The sequence below is a fragment of the Mixophyes fleayi genome, chromosome 4 (genome assembly GCF_038048845.1).
Source record: "Mixophyes fleayi isolate aMixFle1 chromosome 4, aMixFle1.hap1, whole genome shotgun sequence".
Classification (NCBI taxonomy): domain Eukaryota; kingdom Metazoa; phylum Chordata; class Amphibia; order Anura; family Limnodynastidae; genus Mixophyes; species Mixophyes fleayi.
In genome coordinates, this window is record NC_134405.1 from 237,817,546 (window position 1) to 237,840,688 (window position 23,143).

Here is a 23,143-nt window from a genome sequence, read left to right on the forward strand (position 1 = left end):
TCCATGATATACACTCACATCAGGCCTTGACAGTGATACTGAAATCTCCGGCCTCCAGAAATAGAGCTCACAACTTCCGAATTTAAAAACAGCACATATGATCCAGCTCACACTCCGCCTCATCCCGGGTAGTGGTTATCAAGAGATGGCCTATAAAATTATCAATCAGGCATATCTTTCTCTGAAACAGAGACATGCAATTGGAATATCTTCTAGTGACACAAGTCCAAAATGTAATTCTAGCGCTGCTGACCTCTACCATTGTTTTTGGGACTGTCCCCCAATCTGGCTATTTTGGAATGCCCTGAGCAGATATAGTGCTATTACTCTGAATATAACATATAATGGATCCAATGGATGATTTTTGGACACATGACTGACTAGCCTACCATTCCTTGAGCTGATAAAAAGTTATAGCTTCTTTTGGGGGCGATGGGCCGCAAAGTTATCCTACAGCAATGGATACTCGACACCCCACCAATGTTAAAAATGACGATCACAAGACTCCTTTTCCTTTTTTATATGAATTGGCTTGAGACAACATTTAAAAAGGAGCTTTCCAAATTGGCTTTATTTCGATACTGGGGTAAATTTATTTGGGCACTGCTGATAACGACCAAAAAATCCATCCAGAAGAGTTCCATCACACTACCTGATATGCCCTTGAACTCCGGGCAGGCCATGACCCAGTTGTTCTCTAGCCCTCCTTCTGATATGTTTGGTTAGCTTGGAATACATGGGAAACCTGTAGCAACTTAACCCTCTACTTCACACTTAATACGTTCCTGCTCCATGAACGGTTCACCGATTTCTCTGGATTCAGGTGAGTGGGTTTTGACTTCATTGTTTACTGATGTTCTCGTTATTGTTTGTTAATTTTGTTATAGTACTAACTAACATTTGTTTTTTATTTCCTCAAAAGACTATGGTCTTTACTCAGCATCGTATTCCAACACAGCTCACCCCATTGTATTCGTAGATTTTATTGTACTGAGTCTTTTGTTAAAATAGCGATATAACTAGGACATTTAAAGTAAAGGATAAAATAAGAAAACATGTCTTGTTATATCACTGATTACTGTCTTATTGTCATAGTCTGATGGTTATTCCTGCTTCGGCAATTGTAAATTTTTGTACAGTATATTGCACGTGTCGCTTTTTTTGAACATGCACTATTGTACTTGCATACAGTCATAATAAAAATATTTAAAAAAAAAGGATATTAGCATCTAATTTACATGTGCTTCAGTTGTTAATTTTTTTATTGCTGCAATAGCTTACTGCATTCATTTTCTTACTGGCATGCAACTTCATTCACCCAATGAGCAGAGCCGGATTTAGACCTCATGGGGCCCTAGGCAACAGACTGGTTGGGGCCCACCCTCTCTGAAACAATCCATCGTACTATGTTTTATTAGCATACCATATACCCCTATAGCTGAGTAGAAGGAAAGCTATGTGCTGCTGCAAAGCAGCTGCGCGCCGTCAAACAAGGTGCGGCCATATCATTGGGGGCGTACCTAGCAGCAACAATCTAGCGTACCTAGCAGCAACAACCAACATACCTAGTAACAATCTAGCAGTTGTCACTTTTGTCCCTCCCTCCATCATCACTTTTGCCCCTTCACAATATCACATGCGCCCCTTCGCATCAACTCTGTGCCCCTTCACATCACCTCTGTCCCCAATCACATCAACTATGTGCCCCATCACATCACCTCTGTCCCCCATCACATCACCTCTGTCCCCCTTCACATCACCTCTGTCCCCCTTCACATCACATCACCTCTGTGCCCCATCACATAACCTCTGTGCCCCTTCACATCACCTCTGTGCCCCATCACATCACCTCTGTCCCCCATCACATCACCTCTGTCCCCCTTCACATCACATCACCTCTGTGCCCCATCACATCACCTCTGTGCCCCATCACATCACCTCTGTCCCCCTTCACATCACCTCTACGCCCCCTCACATCACCTCTGTCCCCAATCACATCAACTCTGTGCCCCTTGACATTACCTCTGTGCCCCTTCATATCATATTTTCTTTTTTTGATTTCTCATCTTCTGTTTTCTTTCTTGCCCCATCGTGCACGCTGCTCCTCTCTGCTCCGCTAAATCTTCAGTGAATATGCCGTCGGGGTGATGATGTCACGCCTGACATTTAGTGGAACGCAGCTGAGCAGGACGGAGGAGAAGAGGCTGCCGGGGGCTGCTGCAATCATTTTTTTTTTTCCTCCCTTGGACACAATATTTTTTTTCTTTGCTGGCGCCTCCACCTCCAGCCGGGCCCCCTGGCAACCGCTAGGCCCTAGGCAAGTGCCTAGGTTGCCAAGTGGTAAATCCGGCCCTGCCAATGAGTTTCATGTTTTGCTTAGTCCAAGGTTGACAAATTACCTTGTGTAAGTATCTCAAACTTGTTTGGTGTGGTATATGGAAATGTGTTTTTTAACCCCATTTAGTTGCAAGCTTTTTGGTTGTAAAAAAGGTTTAGTAATGTACTGAGTGTTTTGTTACCTGTTTACTGATGCAGATCCATAGATGCAGTGTTAATTTCTTAAGACTAGCAATTGTGACAGGGTAGGTTTAAATGTTATTTTCTAGGACTATAAAAATTCCAATAGCTACTTAAATTAGCAAAATGTTTTGTTTTTTTTTTATATTTTTTTATGTAACAAGATATTGCAGGGAAGAGAGAGAATTCATCCTGCTCGCTGAGACAATTATCTCTGTTCAGCATCACACATAAAAATAGAGTTGTCAAACAGTTTAGGTAGTATTGCAGGGAAATCAAACACTTTGCGAAAACAATAAAAATCTAACAGATGTAAAATATTTGAGCATCTCCTTCACACAAGATGTTTATATTATAAAAGGGATTTTATTTGAGGAATAGGACACATGGCAAACACTACAAGAATATGACTGCTTTTTTTGGTAAAGTTTACTAAATAAAATATTGTACCTTTGATTTTTAAATTTATTATGATTTCAATGTGTTCTGCATAGATGACAGGTTTAAGCTGCCTCACAGGATAAGTAGAAAAGTGACATACCCTTTCATGATTTTCATTTTTAATTACATTATTTAAGTGTCTACTATATTTGTAATGCCATGTCTCAGTGCCATTTACTGTATATTTATAACAAATTTATTTTAGCAATGAGCCTGTTGCATAAGAATTATAGAATAGTTTACTACACAAAACTAACAATATATTCAGTAAAGAGCAGAAGATCAAGTATATTCCCCCCATAGTGAGGAATACACTCCTAAATATACATTAAAAATATTACTGTTCCACTTAAAGCAAAACAAATACATTTACAGATATAAATTAAATGATCAGCATTTGCACATCCTAGTAATAAATGAAAACTGAAATATGCACAGCAAACTGCAGTAGGTATATTTAATCTGAGTTAGAAAATACAAAACGGTCTGTAGTGGAGCTATACAATTCAGCAGTATCAAATACTTGTATCATGCAAGCAAGAAACTATATACAGCAACAGTTGTGTATTAAGTAGATCAATGAATAGTATATTTTGCTATAACAGATATAATATAAAATAAAAAAATACATAGAGTTCTTACTATGGCTTATTGGCTATAAGCTCTCATATCTCTTACAGAAAGACAATATGAAATGGTGTCAAATCAGTAGCAAGTAGTTGATCGCTATAATAAACATTGATTAGAATGAAAAGGTTTACTTGCAGAAGATCTCTAGTGACAATCATCTTTTTTGCCACACATTCAAACTCAAGTCTGAACCAGACGCTCAATCCTCTCAATTACTCCCAAAAGAGCATGATCTTGAGCATTTCCTTAATCACAGACTTTTGCACTGAAGTCCTCTTCATTTGTCCTGGGGTTCTGGCTGGAGAAGTTTCATGACACATCTGAATCAGAAAATGTTAATTTATGGTGGTGACAAGGGAACTGTATCGTACATTATTCATATTTGGTTAAGTTGAGTTTACAGTGTTTATTTTATTACCATTGCCAGTATGTAAATATTATGTTACTGGACACATTGGGCACACTTTGAATAAATTTGTACCAGTAAATACAATATTTTATTAAGGATGGGTGGCTAAATAATTTAAAGTTATTTGAGGACTATTTCCCATTTAGTCCAAGAAAACAGCTCACATAGTGGGTTAAAAGTACCTTAAGTGAATGTATCATTGTTTATGTTTTTTTCAAAAACAATATGTACTGTATTTTTATTTAGATTTTGTGGTAAAGCAATCAAATAGCAGAAATATGATCAACAAGTAAACTGTTATCTAGTTCTTCCTTCCCTTCCTTTAATCTTCTTGTTTCAGGTTTTAATATAGAACAAAATCGCATTGTTTCTGCAGAACTTTGTATTAATCTTGCTTCATCCTAAGGGGGAATTCAATTCCCTGCATTGTTCTAAAGAACAACGGGACCCGCACTCAATTACCGTTACTACGGTAATTTCAGTGCAGATTTTTGCTCATGGCTCACAGAGCTGCGAGGAAAAATGAACGTTGAGATTGCCATAGTAGTGGTAATAACACACACTTGTAACGGTAATAGTGTGTGACCTGCGTTGTTCCAAAGAACAATGCTGGGAATTCAATTTCCCCCAAAAAATGAGAAAACATGGACCATGTTGGTTTTAGTAATTTCTGTAGTGTATTATATGTATTCCTGAGGTCTGTAAAATTTCTTCTTGATCCAATTAATGAAGGCTAAATATATATATGTGTAACCCCCTGTCACTGTGTGTAGTGTGGGGTGCAAAGGGTACACAGTGCACCTCCTTCTCAAGCCCTGGCTAGCTGATGGGCATGGGTGTAAATGATCAGGGGGTCCCTGCACATGCAGGTGTTTCTTTGTAGTTAGTGGGACACAGGTAATGTCACTTTGGTGCAGTGTAATAGAAGTCACAATAATTTGGGCGCCAGACCATCTCTATAACAAACTGAACTCTTTATTTACACTCTTCCTCCAGCACGATAATCATAAAGGTTGCAGCAATAAAGAAATATATGTACAGCTCCTTACTCTCTCCAGCACAGTTCTTAATGAGCAATACGAATATGGTTGCAAATATATCTCATTACTCCTCCTGCACAGTTCTTAATGTTATCCAGATGTTATGTAACATAAATCATTGGTCTCTCTTACACTCCATACTCACTGCAGATACCCTTTCTGCAGGGGCACATGCATGGATGCTAATAGGCAGGCAGCCTCTCCTCCATGCAGCTCTGACACACTCTGTGTACCTCTCAACTGCAGCTCACCCCTCCTCTGCGGGGATGATGTCTCCTGTGCTCTGACACGTCACTCTGTGTACTCTCAGCCTCAGGATCTGACACTACAGCTACCAGGCCTCTTGTAGCAGCCCTCACTCCAGGGCCTCTTCCATGCAAAGTGTCCCCCTCTCTCTTGGGTTCTCTATAGTGGCATGGAGTTCTCCCCCTCATCCAGTGCACACATTCCTTGCCCTGGCTCAGTCACCATGCTCAGACTTCCAGGGAATGCTGGGGGAGCCTGGGAGCTTCCACCCCAGGTCCCCAGCTACAACTCTCCTCTTGTGTCTCCCTTCTCAGTTCCTATCCCCCCTTAATGACAGCCCCTCCTTCCTCTCACTTAGTCTCACAGGCTGGGCTGGGTTATCACCATGGTAACCAGTTTATGTAACTTTTCAGAAACTTCTATCTTACCCTCTAGGTGACCCCTCCTCTATTCACTGAGGTAAAGGTTTAACTAAAACACCACTAGGGGGGTGTTACATATGCAACACAGCTAGTCATCTGCAGATTCCATTTTAGGATTGCATTCACCTATGATTCTAATGGGATTTGTTGAAACAATGAACAGAGTACAAGGATCACAAGAATAACGGCAAACATTATGGTACATTTTCATTTTACATGTCGGTCTTCATTTTATGAGGTAACCTCTCAGGCTCTTCATGGCAAGCACCTAATGCCTTCTGCATCGTGAAAAGGACTTGCTTTTATTTGACTCATCATCTCTGGTCCATTGCACCCAGGATAATAGTAAAAGCCCTCTGAGTTAACAGGATATCTCTCTTTCAGAGCAAGAAATCACCTAAGTCATCATCTTTGTCTATGTGCCCTGAAAGACAATGAATGACCTGTAATTGCACAAGTGATCTGAGTCAAGTATATAAATCCTAAACTAACATCTGACTTTTATTTTACAATGCAGACTTGTTCCTTCTATTTCCTGCTGCACAGTTTTGTAATGGCAGCCTGACTGTTGACTATAATTTTCCCCAGCACTTTCACATCAGGATAATCACAGGTCCACCGAAGAATGCTAGGAGACCATAGATTTCTGCTGCAGTCTAGGCTAGACGTTAAACAATTGTCACAAATAGTACTATTTGTTTACAAAACAGTGTGTCTTTGTAATACACCTGTTTAGTAATGTCACATTTATTTTTTGCTCTTTCCTTAGAACTAGCTGATTTTTACTCAGTTGATTTGAACATCAGTGGCAGTTTAGATTAGCCTCCTCATACATATACTTTCATGAAAGCATATCATTTCAGGTGTTTTAAGTTGTGTGATACTTGCTGATAGACTATAAAATTTATATAAAACATATTGACAAAACAAGATTTGAAATGAAACAAATTAAAACCTGTAGAACAATTTGTTGTACAAAACATAGTTGTCTACATTCTCCGTAATATTGGAAGGTAGACTAAGCTCCTGGTTAACCGCTGTGCCACAAGAAAATGGCTGCAGCTCTCCAACACACAGAAAGAGAAGTGGCCACTGCTCTCCTTCAATTAGGACTAAAGTAACAAAATAGCTATAAGACAAGTGTCTCTGTCTATTTGTATGTCTGTGTTGCCTACTCTCTGAGAATGTCTAGGAGATACCCGGAATCCCGGAGGGCTTCCCAGATCCCTCTTGTGCCTCCCAAACTGCCGACTTGCAGAATGTGCATGTGATTATGTACAGTGTGAGTGAGTCCAGATTAGCAAAGTTGCAGCAAATTTGACAGCTTCAGCCACATGACCTTAAGCCGGCCCAAAACACTAGGAATTGTGGCAAAGTCTCAAGGCGGATTGATATTAAACATATACGGAATTTCATAGGTAGATTTCAATTGTTGTTATTTTAGTGCTGTAGTGATTTTATCTATTACTTCTATAACTCTACAATGTTTTGGGATTGATTTATATTATTTCTGATTGGAGTAAGACAATCACATGATCGCAACCTCTATTTTTCTACAAGTGTCCCAGTCACATTACTTTTTGTTTTGAATTGATTAATCATAGTTGCCTACTCTCCTGGAATGTCCGGGAGACTCCCGAATTTGTGGGAGTTCTCCCGGACTCCCGAGATAGCAGATAAAAATCCCGCATCCAGCTGTCCCCGTTGTTCAAGATGGTGGGGCGGGGCTAAATGCGGCATCATGGCCCCGCCCCCTGCTGCGATTGGCTAGAAGTGCCTAAGATTGACAGGAGGCGGAGCCTAATGAACCACCACTCTTGGCCACGCCCTCCTCGACAGACCCCCTCCCTGACAGCGGCCTTTAAAAGTAGGTAAGTATGCGATTAATTATCAGTTCATTTAAGTAAGGTACATCTCTGTCTTTATTTTCCATGAATGACCATCTATAAGCTATTAAAAAGCATATGGCTAATGTCCTTTCCTTCACACACCTTACCAACCTTCGTACCTTATAAGTGTAACTTAAACTATTGAAATAAAGACACAGACACGTATAGCTACTTTGGCAAAAGGTCGCAGTTTTTTATTAATTATAAACCAATTAAATGTATTCACCTGGTGGTGACGAGAGCAAACTGCAGTCAACTAAACAACTAATCATCTAACCAAATACTGCAATGCCCAAATGGCATTCAAACTAACCAAGGAATACTCCCTTACCATTGGCCGGTGTTAAACAGGCGTCAACACTACTGCTCCCTTCTGGACTCAACATTGACGGCCACGCAAAGCACGCCAAGGGATCCTCCACTCAGAAGGCTCAAGAGTAATGTTACTTGAAAGGGGCAGTGACGTGCGGCCAAATATCCTAACCACCGTTGTGACTAGTCGTTGACTGCATCGCTCTCCTACCATAGCTGGTACCCTTTAACGGGTTCCCAGCCCGCCACCATGAGAACAAAACCACGAACCTAATTGCTCATAAATCTTCCTAATGAAAAACCCAATCCCCTCTTTATTCAAGTGAACACCGTCCGGCCGAAACAGGTGTGTATTATCCATCTTAATGGATGGGTGGAAAATCTCTACCCCCCCCCAATTCTCTGACCACTTTCCCCGTGACGCTATTAATTTTTCTTAATAATCTCGTAAGTGTAGAAGGGCGAATAGGAAACCTCCAGGATAGGCAAGGGATAATGTTAGACCAACAAATACTAATTGTAGGCCATCGTGCCCGAATAGCACGTAAATCTTCTCTAATGGTTATGATGAGGGCCAGAGATTTTGTCTTCCCCACTTCGTTACCCCCAAGGTGTAAAACAAGAATATCGGGAGGTTGTGATTTTGCCAATTCCTCTTCTAACCAAGGCACCAGGGATGACCAACAAAGGCCCCTCTTCCCCATCCATTTTATATCCACCAGGCATGGGAAATTAGACCACTCATGTGCCAAATGATGTTTTGAAGCCCAATACACAAATGAGTGTCCCAGTATCCAAATGTTTATTTTCTGGCCTGTAAACCGAAGATAAAAAGAATTGGTGATCTAGAGTAACACAAAATATTAAAATAAAAAATAAAAACCTTGACTATAGACCAGTGTCCAAACAGGCACCCTAACAGTTACCTTTACTTCCCGATATTCGTACACAATATAAGGCATACCTGATCCAACGAGCAATGACCCCGATCCCGGGGTACTTTAAACAATTGCCATACATATTATTGAAACCAACCAAAAAGGTTTAATACCAAAATCATATGAAAATGTGGTACGGGAGGAGGGGAACGGACCAACCAACCGGTTTATACGACTATGTGTATGTTAGAACTGCTTGAATTATAACTAAGAAGCCTAATATGTCCAATTGATAAATAGAATTACTTTAGCTAAAGAGAGGGAAACTACCTGTGTAAGACTATAAATGACAACCTGTCTGACTATGGTCAACGGGGGCACCAACATAAGGATTATTTTGACCACCCAGATGAGAGGTAGGGATACTAAGGAATTTATATGCTCAATAAGGATGCGATTTGACACTTATCTGTGCCTGTAAACATACCAACCTTTAGAGGTTTAACAAAAAGGTGAAAATTAAGTCATGGTTTACCATTTGTTACACCAACCTGACTGAATTACTAAAATCCACGGCTCTATGCCTTGCCTACCAACCACTGCGTGGTTTATATCCCAAACGGGCAAGATATACCAACCAATCGTGGTTTAACATAAGCTATGAGGTACCAACCCATATGGTTTAACACCCCATGATGGGACAATAGCAATACCAACCTAAACAGGTTTAATTCTGAAAAAGAAGGTAAAGGAACGGTAACCCAGATGAAGGTGAACCAACCCAAAAAACCCCGGAGGCTCACCACTAATCAGGCCTTGATCAGTAGGAGAAATTGGGTAAAAATCCCTTAATGCCTCCGCTGAACACGGCAAGCAGCTCTCACCCTGGATTACCGAGGAAAAAAGGGGGGGGGAGGAGGAGTAAGAAGGAGAAGGGGACGAGAACCAGAGAGATAAAAGTAAAGACAAGCGAACAGAGTGCAGACAATAGAAAATTAAACATATGCGAACAACATAAGTATATAACTTCATTAAGGTCTGATGTATCTTTTATAATTATCAGACTTCCATCGCCCCAACAATTTAATATCGGGTACTGAGGCCCCTCCTATGGCAGCAGCTGTAGCTGCTCCAATACGGAATGAATGTGTTCCATAAAATTTTGGGTCTAAACCAACCTTTACCACCGCACTTTTAAAAATTGCATTAAACTGAAACTTAGACAAGGGTGACCCATCAATGTGTACTAACCAAGCCTCGCTATCCTTGGGCCTAACTTAATACACAAAGCCATCGGACATATTGTCGCATCAATGCTAGGAGCCAGGGTGACCCAATGACCTCTACTAAACTGATCTGTTTTGGATTGTGCAATTTTTACGAAGACCTGTGTACTTGAAACCAAAGTGTATTTTCCCAAAAGGGCTGTACCCAAGGAAACTCTCGAGTTGGCCACTAGTTCACTAATTCTAAACGCTCCGTGAAATGCCATAGAAAAAGCTACGCTGAATAATGTGTTCTCATAGGAGTTGGAAGTAACCTCCGCAAGCGACATTATCAATTGCTTAAGCAGGGGAACCGTGATAGGACGGTTCAGGAACAGAAGGGCGAGTTCTAGCCCAACCTTTCATTGCCTTGGAAATAATAAAACCTCTAGTGGGATCAAATTTTGCATGTAACTGAGCCATGAACGAAATGCCCGCTAATGCTGCTGCCATGGCCGACTTTTTAACACCCATATTATATTTTTCCCACATAAATTCTAAAATTTCCTCCGCCTGACCTGAAGTACTTGGGGCCCTGGATTGCAAGAAAGCTTCCCACTGACACCAAGCTGCCTGATACGCTTGTCTTGTCGATTGTGCGAGAGATGACTCCACCAACTCGATCATTCCAGCTCAACCCACTGCCATGCAGAAAAAGGACAAGGAATGCCGGTTAATTGAGCCATAGGAGCTAGCTCCCTAAAGCGGCGCCATTGGAAACGCGAGAGCGCATCTGCCACTTTATTCGCCTCTCCAGGTACATGTCTGGCTCAGAAAATTATATTATTCTCCAAGCATTTTAACACGAGCCTGCGTAGAAGGTTAACAGCTGGCAATGACGTTGCGCTCTGGCGATTGATCGCTTGCAACCCCCCGAGGTTATCACACCAGAAAACAACATTCTGGCCTGATAACCTATGGCACCAAAGATCAATAGCTAAGACTATTGGAAATAGCTCTAGGACTAGCAAGTTTGCCACCAAACCGTTCCGTCGCCACTTCTCCGGCCAAGTGGCTGCGCACCAGTCGTCCTGAAAAATGGCCCCAAAACCATTTGCCCCAGAAGCATCTGTATGTAATTCCAACAAAACATTCGAGACTTGCTCCTTAGGCCATATCCGTACACCATTAAAGGTCTGCAAGAATGTAGCCCAGACTCTCAAGTCTCTCTGTATCTCGGCCGATAAGCGTATCCTAGCATGTGGTCTCTTTACACCAGCTGTGGCCATTTGCAATTTTCTGGAAAAAATACATCCCATAGGTATCACCCTGCATGCAAAATTGAGTGACCCGAGGAGGGACTGAACCCGACGCAAGGAGTTACCCGGTGAACTAAGCACTTCAGAAACAGCTGCCTCCAACTTATTCACCTTTTCCCTAGGCAAACGACAACAACCTGCAATAGTGTCTATCTCGATGCCCAGTAATGACAAACAAGTGCTAGGACCCTCAGTCTTGTCATATGCCACTGGGACCCCCATTATTGTGAACAACGCCTTAGCAGAGAAGAGCGTATCTGCACATACTGATGATGAAGGAGGACCTATGAACAGGAAATCATCCAAATAATGGGCGATTCCTGTATGACCTGTTCCTGCTTGTACACACCAATGCAGGAAAGAACTAAACTTTTCAAAAAAGGCGCATGACACTGAGCACCCCATGGGGAGGCAACGGTCAATATAGAAACCATCCTGTAACCTAAAACCCATGAATCTAAAAGATTCCGGGTGAAGAGGAAGCAGTCGGAAGGCTGATTCTATGTCTAGCTTGGCTAATAAGGCCCCTTGTCTGAAATCCTTAACTAACGCTAGGGCTTCCTCAAAGGACTGGTAACTAATCGAGCTATGGCTAGCATCTATGGCGTCGTTAACTGAAAAACCGGGGGGATGTGACAAATGCTGTATTAAACGATACTTGCCCACAGCCTTCTTAGGGACAACCCCATCTGGAGAAATTATCAATCCGGGAATCGGGGGAGAATCAAAAGGCCCAACCATACGACCCAAGCTAACCTCCTTCATAACCTTCTCCTTCAGCACACCAGGAAGCATGATTGCTGACTTCAGATTCCGGCCCGCAGATGACCTAATTTACCCTACCACTGGGAGTTGAAACCCATAATGAAAGCACCCGAATGGTACGGTATGCATTTTGTGCGCTTTGCTGCGAAAACTCTCATCGTAACGTCTCCAAATTGTCCCACCCGCATTAATCATTAGATCATTAATGAGGTGCAGATACCTCCACACATCCGCCCTAGTCTCCGGCCTAGATTCCACGTAGATGCCTGCAAAGATACAAAACCCCCTCAACTAGTTTGGGAACGTCCTGTAAGGCTCTTCCCCTATGCCACCCCTACTACAGGCAGACAGCAGTTCTTTTTTGGCTGTAGAGGTGAGACAAAACAAATCGACATAGTAACCTTTTTCTATCCTATCCCTTGAACTGCGACGCACACCCCTTATCAAGGCTGTATTGTCACATCGTACCATGGGACCTCCTAGCGCTGTTGGAGGCGTTATTCCTGAAGTGGTAACCCTAGCGGGCTTCGCTAAGTGTTCTGTCAGAATCTTCAAAAGCTTGCGCGGGCCCTGCCCTTCTTCGTCTGAATCCTCGCTAGTGCTGGCTAGTGGAGGGCTACGTGCATGTGAGTAATGTGTTACAACAGATTCACACTCACCGCCTTGAGCAGATGTCCCTGGCAAAACGAGTGGCTGGATTGCTGTTTCTCCTCCCGCAGCCGAAGCAGCCGCTGACTCCGTTTGAAGAGCAGAGCTCCCTGCAACCACGGGTACTCCTTGCGCTACCGCGCTTACTCCGACACCAGATGCAGCAGGCACTGAAACAGACTGAATGTTAGATACATCCGCAATGACCGAATGGTTCACATTACATACCACATTACTGATTGAGTTAACTGGATGAGCTGTAGTATTAAATGCGAAACCTGGGGCTGTGGGGCAGACCAAATTTTGGGTGGGACCTACATAGCAGGAGGGCATACCCTGATCTACAAAAGGCATGTTAGGCTGGCTTGATCTATCAGGATTAAAGGCATTAAAGTAGCCCTCACTGGATGGTGGTGGATAGGGCGCAATCCAGTTCTGTGGAGAACTATGAACCCCTGATACACTGGGAGGGGGGTATGGCGGCGACCAGGTGGGCATGATACCATGGGACAGGTCTCCCGGTGCTCGTGGAGGACGTGCCAAAGTGATGGGCGGAGTGTGTAGCAAAGATTGAGTATTACTGGCTTGAGAAACCAGCGCCGGGGGGTGACCCACAACGCTGCTGAGGCCACTATATGACAACCCCAGCTGATCAAACCCGGCTGCATGCACTGGAGTAGAAAAGGTGTACTGCGGGAGGAGCAATTAATTATAATTGAGGGGGGTGTAAGGGCTGAAAGCTAACATTATGTATGGCTGGAGGGCGGGCTCTGCCCCTAATCCATCCCTCGGGCATGAGGGGGGGAATATTGTTCAATTGTGTCATGTTGTCTTCCATGTTAGTGTGCAGCCAGGGTCTGTGAGGCATAGCCCCTCCTGCATCCTGCTGCACAGTGAAATTGGCCTCCCTTGCAGCCTGTGCCCCAACAGGAGAGCAGTATGAGGCTGCCAAGGATTTCAAGCCTCCCCCACTGGTTGAGGTCTGAACTCCCCTTCCCGATGGTGGGGTCTGGGAGTCCACAACTGTATTACTGGCCCTTGCAGAGGTAGGAGAAGGTGATCTCCTCCTCTGCATGCTCTGAGACCCTGCAGATAAGCTGCTGACTCCAGAGACAGGCAGCGCTGCTGCCCTCTCTGGAGCCTGTGATCTCCGGGCGATCACCCTCCCCCCATGCCTGTCGCTCCGTCTGAACTCACCAGCTGCTAAACCCCCTGCTGATTGCCCTTCAGTGCTGACTGGGATAGGGGAAGGGAGCAGACTCGCAGACAGGAGCTGTGTCCCTTCGGAGAGGCGAGCTGGGACAGCTGCATTCCTTCTTGGTCTGGGCATGATTTATGAGGTATGGGGAAACGCTGCCACGGGGAGGGAGTGAAACAAGGAGATGCCGAGGGAGAGGGGGGGGTTGAGTGAAGGGGGAATGAAATAGGAGAAGGAAGAATGAGAGGAAAACTGAAAGGTAAATGGAAACAGAAGCTAAAAGATATATAAGTCACAATAGCAGAAACAGTGTGATAAAAACTTTAAACAGTGAGATAACAGTCTTATCTTATCCTTCCAGGGAGCTCCTTCATCCGTGAAAGTGCGGGAAGGAAAGATCTAGAAATCCATGGGAGTTCATACTGAGGTTACTAAACCACTCCCCTTGGATTCTATTGGCTGGGAATGAAACAACTTTAAGCCCGAATGGGTAAGGGCCTGAGAAACATAATCCATGCACTTTAAGTGCCCTCAGCTAAAATGGCTTTGCTTAACATTATTTTGGTTTGGTTTTTATATGTAATTAAATGTGCTATTACCTCACTTTTATTTATAAACATATTAGTATGTAATCAAATGTGCTATAAGATTCGGTGTCATGTGATTTGGTGTAATGTATTTATTTAATATTTAGTGCTTTTCTAGGCTTAATACATCTATTTAGATGTTTTATATTATTATATTATTATTGATATTTTGTTATGTGAGATTATTATAAAGTTTTTATACATTGTTGAATTTATGGGAGTGTGTCAGTTTACTTTTGGACTATAAAGGAAAGGAAACACCAGGTTACACATTGCCTTGAGAAAGACCTAACGTTTGAAACACGTCTGATGCTGTTTCTTTTCCCTAAAGGACATTTGACTTCTGCCATCCCAGCTTCATCTACAGCATTCCCGGGGCCTTATAAGGATATTGCTGAAAGACATTATGTTTCTGGTAGGCAGATAGACTCTATTGTCTTCATTAGGGAGTGTGTTACTTGTCTATGTTTTAATCTGTTTTTGAAAAAGTAATATGTTTATAAATAAAAGAGAGGTAATGCACTATGTGCTCCTCCTTTCCTTGTTTACAGATTTTAAGGATAGATACAAAATTGGTGGAAAGTCTCAATCTCTTCAAACAAGATTCCTATTGGATATACATATGCTCGTTTTACTTGAAGTCAGTATATTCACATAGGCAGAAACTTCAGAGTAGATCTTCACAATCTGGTATTTAATTATTTAATATTTCATTTCACATAGGTGTTTTTTTCATGTTTGTGTTTTGTTTATATATATATCATCAGGTGGTGTTTCACCAATCACATTTCAAGTTTAATACATGGCTTTATTCACTATTTGAAGCAATAATATATCAATACACTACAGGATATATATTTTTTATTTTTTTTTCACATTTTCCAGAGGTTCTTATTGGAACAACATAGAAAAATCATTGGATCATCTATGTATTTACATTGACACTGTATCTATAATTATCATTCCTTTTAACATTGTTTGTTTTATTGATGTGGTGCTATTGTGTAACATCCATTGAGATTAATTATTTTTCTTATCTATATATTAATAGCATAACTATGACTTTTATAAGTGATTTATTTCTATGATGCCATTGTCTAAACATAATATACCAAATGAAAGGTCTTGGTCTGTAGATTGCAGAAAAATATTGGTGTTGTAATCGGTTGCATCGTTTCGCAGTTATTTCACAAAACATCTGCCTGCCATTTACAACAATGCATTGCCATTGTCCTCTGGAAAATGTGAAAGTTGGCAATATACCTGTGCACCTGTGGTTGCTCTGGAAACTGTGACAGTTAGTGAACTGTCCTTGTGCACCTCCTGGGTGACTTGGAACTTGTGACCTTCTGGGTGGTTTGAGAAACTGTGACAGTTATTTGCAGCCACACATATATCAGCGCGTCTTGCGGGGACCATGCTTCAATGGTACAATTTATACATATATTGTAGTGCATAAAGAAATTCTTAAGTTCCTTTACTATAGTGATTTATAATATAGTTATTTATTCATTATACTCCAGTGTTAAAATTTCAACATGTAATGTAGTGCATAACAAGTTATTGAATTCTGTTAATAAAGTAATTTAGTAATTACATTTCAGTTTAACTTAAGGTAGTTACCGTTGGGTTTCTCTAGTCTTTGTTATATTGTGAGGTAAAGTGATAGCCTTTTATTCAACTTGTAGGCTACCACACTCAGTAGAGCGCACTCATTTATAAATAATTTTTGCTTTAAATGAATCAAGGATAGTTTAAATAATGGTATCTTAAGCCTGATATTCTGTAGAAAGCTAAATCGTATCTCTAGGGCATGAAATAGGTACAGGTCTTTAGTGCCTGTCACCAAACTGTGTATGCTCAGAAGAGGCCCCGCTCTGCTTTATTGAGAGCAGAATGGGGCAAGAAAGGCAAGGACGGCATCACTGGCTCCCTTATCAGATGTAGCTATGGGGCCTGGGGATGTAATGCTAGCTCTGATTGCAGCCAAGCACAGGAGTCTTTAGTGCTTGACATTTCAAGCTCAGTGATTTGTACACACAACGCTTACATGCTTGGCTTTCAATGGGTTAAGAGACATATTGAAGACTTTTTCTCTGCAGTTAATTGTTGGCCTTTAAAAAAACATTTATGTACCAAAAGCCAAATTCCTGTTTAGAGAAATGATTAAAAATGATTTGCAGTCCGCAAATATTTTTATTCCAGAGTCATTGGGGCATATTTTTCTAGTCAGCAGTTGACCAAACACATAGGCTAATAATACAAGCAGTGGTCAAAGTGGAAATTTAGAAGTGGCGGTATCGATACTTAGAAGTGGGGTATGGAAAATAAAAGTGAATGGAATTTGATAATTTTACAGTAAAGGAAGTAGAAGTGGAGGTATGGCATACCACTGTATACCAGTTCACTTCGTCCACTGTCTACAAGTCCAAAATAATAGATATCATGTGGCTTGGAGCATCTTAGGGTCACACACACTGCAATATCAATCCAATGGACCATATTGCACCAGATATTGCAGCATGTGTAGCCAACATAAGCAGGTCAAAGCAAACTAGTCTTCTAACGTAGTCGTCTAACATCCTCCACTCGACTCCAGTGATTTCAGCAGCACAGTACGCCCTTTATTAGTGAAAAACAAATAGCAGCTGAGTTAGAAACTGAAATATCATGTAGTTCATTCCTGCATTCTGCATTCCTTCTTGATATTTTTATAAACATTTAAAAATATTCCAAAGCTTTGAATACTAAAACTAATAGAATAAAGAAAATATGAAGATAATGTTTTAGATATCCGATAGATCTCAATAGGTCTTTACTATTATATAATTTAATGGATATCACCTCACTAGAGAACTATTGGGTTGTACATGGGGGACCTTACAAAATGTCTAGTTATGCCTCTAGGCTTCTGTCTTATAATATGAATAGGACAATTCATAATTAAAAGGGTCTGTTTTTACCAAATAAGAGCGCTATTATCCTTATCTGCAATGTATAGAGTACAACAATATGAGGTTGCATTAGATATTTTATTTTATATCATCTATCTAATTGCTATTGAAAAAAAACCTTAAACCCTTGTGGACAAGAGGATTACATTTAGAGCCATTCTCTGTTTTAAACGATCTTACTTTAAGTTCCTGTTTGCTAAGATTAAACATACTTTGTAATTCATTCTTATCTAGGTCAGATAGATTCCTAAGAAAATCAATTTCCCAATAGTTACATTTCATCATTAAAGCCCTTGACAATCTTAGCTGCCTGGACTTCATTTCTGACTATTCACTCTCACAATTACCATTAACAATATCTTGATTACACTGTTGTAAATAAAATGTTTAAAAATGTTTGTTTTTCTATATTAATGTGCAGGTGTACATCAAATGTACCTTCATCAAACATATTAATAAATATGCAGCTTTATTATTTGTAGTTCCTTATTAGTGGTACATGAATGGAACAACCCTATTGGCAAATAATACATTTCCCTGTGATAATGTAAAAACTTATAAGGGTAACGCTTTGAGGATGTTTAATTAATTACTATTTTTAAAGGTGAGATTATAAATGTGATGGGAGCGTTGGTCCTGCTTCAACAGAAAAAGAATATAAATTGATTTAATTGGATATGTGTTCTATATAGAGATGGGCGGGCTCGGCTCGGTTCCCCGAGAACTGAACCCACCCGAACTTTGGGTATCTGATGACCGAGCCGAGTAGGCTCGGTACTCTCCTTCCTGTTCGGAATCCAAATCGAGGTCGAACGTCATCGTGACGTCGTCGGATCTCGGGGCTCGGTTCTCGCGATACTTCAAGATTATAAATACACGCCTCCACAGCAATCCATCGCCATTTGACAGAGGGAGAGAGCAGGGTGTAGTCACAGGCTGATTAGAGCAGGGACAGAGAATACAATATTCTGATTCCAATTGTGCTAACAAAAATCGCTAGAGAAGAGAGGAGGATAGAGGATTTTTTTTTCTTTCAATATTTGGCACTCAAAGTGCTTTTTGGGTGTCCCCCATTATTTTGCCTAAATATTTCTGGCTGTCAAAATTACTATCTGTCAGCAGTATCTTACCAAATAATTTTTAGCACTCCCCAGTGCTTTTGGGGTGTCCCCATAATTGTGCATAAATATTTCTGGCTGTCAAAATTACTATCTGTCAGCAGTATCTACCAAATAATTTTTAGCACTACAAATGCTTTGGGCTGAGAATGGGTTCAAAGCAGTCCACATATGAGCAGCATGAGCAATCAGGTTCTGTCACCAGTCCTGATGTTAGTGTTCCCAGTACGTCATCTGGACAAGGCGATGTCAAACTACACAGTGTTTCTAAATCAGTCCAAAAAACAAAAACAAAAACATTTTTTACTGTGTTGAAGCAAAAAAGAAGTGTTACTGAGCAAAAGTTAAGTGCCGATAAAAAAAAAAATTGCCAACATGCCATTCTACACAAGCAGTGGCAAAGAGAGAATGAGGCCTTCACCTTTGGCTATTAGTGGCAGATCCCAAAAAGTTACCGAGCCTACAATTGGTGCACAACTACTGTTATGCGTCAAAGCCGAGCGGCAAGATAACAGTAAGGCATTAGAGGATAATGTTTGCTCTGATTCACAAATGACACCAATCCCATCCAACAGTGGTATGTCTAATTGTGAGCATTCTGTTAGTGTACCCATAAAGAAGGGCCCTTTCAGCAGTTCTGCTGATGTGTACCTGAACAGCCCAAGTGTAGCCGGTGATACACAAATTGAGGATGCCACTTTGTAAATAGAAGAGGATGAGGGGGAGATTTGTGGAGGTGACGAGGGCGCTAATGAGGATGTTGATGATTATGATGCAGACAGATACCAAATTGCCTTTCTCAATTTCTATTTATATTCTAGATTATGTAACGGCTGAATAGTTTTCTTTTTTACTCCTAGTGGAGAGGGGATCTGATGCAGACAGATACCAAACTGCCTTTGTCCATTTCTTTGTATATTCGAATTTCTAGTTCTACAGTCTATGCAGGCTGCTTTTTTATTTTATTTTACTACAAGTGGAGGGCGGATGGGGGGGCATAGATAGCCACCAAACTACCGTGGTCCATTTAATTTTACTTTCTAGTTACACAGTCTCTGCAGGCTGCTTTTTTTCTATTCAACTACAAGTGGAGGGCGGGGGGGGGGATAGATAGCCACCAAACTACCGTGGTCCATTTAATTTTACTTTCTAGTTCCACAGTCTGTGCAGGCTGCTTTTTTTTATATTCAACTACAAGTGGAGGGCGGGGGGGGGCATAGATAGCAACCAAACTACCGTGGTCCATTTAATTTTACTTTCTAGTTCCACAGTCTGTGCAGGCTGCTTTTTTTATATTCAACTACAAGTGGAGGGTGTAATTCACACCCAAAGACGATGGCTTCATTGTCAATAATCAAAGATGGAGGAGGTAGACAGCCAGGTTTGTCTGTATAATTTGCAGACAAGTGTTCGAATTAAGGACGGCCTACCAGGGATTAAACTGTTTTTTTCATAATTTATTAGCTTTTGAATTACCTCACTTATCTAAGAAACTGGTGGAGCACTAAATTGGGTTATTTTAGACCAAAAAAATTGTATTTTTTTCAAAAATAGCAAAACAAAACCAAACAAAACCAAAACACGAAGGTAATCCAGATCCAAAACCAAAAACAAAAACAAAACACGGAGGTCAGTGACCATCTCTAGTTCTATAACGCTTTTCCTTGGGAAAAGGGTTGTGAAACTGCAGTGGAGTAAGAGGAGCATTGATCTTCTTGAACCACTTAATTTATTGATATCTGTAGTTTTAAATTCTAGTATTGTAATTAATATATTTTATAAGAGTATACTCTGTCAAAATTTTTGATACCTGGAGAAAACACTGTGATAATCTTGGAATGGTGATGATGAGATAACCATCTTGAATGAACAGTGAATACATGGCTGAGAGGCAATCTAATAATAGTCTTGCCACTTTTTACTGAGGAATGATATACTATCTCCAGCATTTAATTGGAGATCACTGATTGTTAGAATTTATTATGAAAATTGCAGACCTTCCAACATGTCCCTTTCCCACAGTTGCTTTTGAACTTTTACTTATTTTGCTTGGACAGTTGGCCTTTATTTCTCCTAGATTACAGATATCTATGTTCACTCAAACAGTAAAGTAAGCTTGCTCAAATAGATCATCACATTTAATGCATACTGTATTTATATGCCAATTTGGTTGACTGTATGTACTGTGCAGCATAGCTTCTGCTTTCACAATTAGCCTAATTCCCAGATGGTGAGTGGAAGCAATGATGGGCTCGTGTTAAGTTGAACGCAACTTGTGTCCTTGGCATATAAAATGCTTTTTTACTTTTTCAGGTATTTAGGAATTGGCCTATTGCTTTTGGTACTATATAAAGAAGGATCTGAGGTAGCAATGTGCAGAACTCTGCATCTGATATTTGCAGTGTTGTAAAACTTAAATTAATATAACACACAATGTTGAGTTCTCGTTAATCTTTGGTTTTCAATGAGGGCACTAATCAGCAGAGATTTTATCCCTGATTGAGGCGCAAGGATAGTTTTTTTTACTGGAAGAACTCTAACTTTGCCTTCACAAAACAATTCATTTTGTATGTAGATACATGTTTTATAAATGCTTAATTCAGTATATCTAACTTTAACTCTATATAATTATATGTTTATATGTCTTGATGAGAAAATTCTACAAATTCTACAAATCACACTATCATGTAAATTGGAGCCAGAGTAAGCATTTCTGTATTACTAAACCTCATTATCCAACAGCTTTATTCATATTATATACAGTAGTTTTTGCCTTGAGAGGGGATTCCATGCACCTGTAAACCGCCCTGTGCTTACCTATGCAATAATACTATACGCTCATAATTCAGGCATATACACATCCATATTTTAGTGAATCTGAACAAACATCTCTTGTTATATGCACTCTGCATATACGGCATTTGCCATATTGAGACAGACACATTGCAAGATATATATGTTTAATATAAAGCCCCATCAAAACGCAAAGAAAAAAAATATTTTAAAATTATTGTCATCTGTTAATAATAATATAGTCATTAATAATTTTAATTTATTTAACATTAATTAATTGTTTTTTTCTTCATTTTTTCCACATGAAATACATTTGCCAGGATGTTTTTAATGTATATTGTAGATAAAATAAATTTTTACAGTTACTCTTGATTGCAATCACATGTTCTAGGCTGCATACTTGACAGCTACCACTATCAATTGGCACTTACAAGTAGAGATGAGCGGGCTCGGATATCTGAAATCCGAGCCCACCCGAACGTTGCCGATCCGAGCCGGATCCGAGACAGATCCGGGTATTCCCGCCAATTGCAAAACTGAAACTGAGGCTCTGAGACATAATCCCGCTGTCGGATCTCGCGATACTTGGATCCTATAAATTCCCCACTAGTCGCCGCCATCTTCACTCGGGCATTGATCAGGGTAGAGGGAGGTTGTGTTAGGTGGTCCTCTGTCCTGCTATATCTCGTGCTGTGCTGTGCTGTGCTGGGGAAATACCAATGCCCTTAGAAGGACACAGCCCAGCCCAGCCCAGCCCAGCACAGCCAAGCCCAGCCCAGCCCAGCCCAGCCCAGCCCAGCACAGCCGAGAACAGCACGAAAAATTTTAAAAAAGTTATAAAAAAAATAAATAAAAAAAAAATATCCAAAAACAATCCTGCAGTATAAGTCCATTGGTACTGCAATATTACAAAGTTCACTGATTCTGCAGAATAGACTGGGAATTAGTGGAAATGATTGTTATTGAATGTTATTGAGGTTAATAATAGCATAGGAGTGAAAATAAACCAAAAAAACTTGATTTTAACACTTTTTATGTTTTTTTCAAAATAAGTCTGAATCCAAAACCTTAAATCCAAACCAAAACCTTTCGTCAGGTGTTTTGCGAAACAAATCTGAACCCAAAACCTCAAGCAAATCCGAATCCAAAACACAAAACACGAGACACCAAAAGTGGCCGGTGCACATCCCTACTTACAAGTAATATCAAGATTTAAAATATCACATACCTGAGAGATGCACAATGCTTGAGTCAGATGCTGCTGTGTGAGTATTGAGCTTGGCACATCCTTACTGTACTGTACTTTTACTGAGATGGTAAGCTGTTGGAAGCACCATTTACGTGCGAACATTGATTGCGGTCTTTGGTCTATGTATCGGTTTTGCCCATGTGCAGAGTGAAAAAACGTGAAATACAGCACTTGTCAGCATTTACATTCTCTGAGCACTTCCTGGTACAATGCCTGTTAAATAGACTCAAATCACTTCCAGGTTATCCCAAGCATTCTCTGGACAGAGAAAATAAATTTTACTTGGGAGTATTTACTAAACCTGCTTTAAATACAGCTTCCCTGCAGCCTTCTATAGAGAAGGCCTTGTCCCTCCAACCTATGCCAGAGAGGGCCTGTCCCCTCCAGCCTGTTAAAGAAGGTTCTGTCCCTCTAGACTGTTCAGCGAGAGATTCCTCACCTAACCGTTCATCCCGAAATGACTCACTGTACCGTTCAACATCAGAGGCCTCATGGCTCAGTTCGCTCAGAGATGTTTCACAGA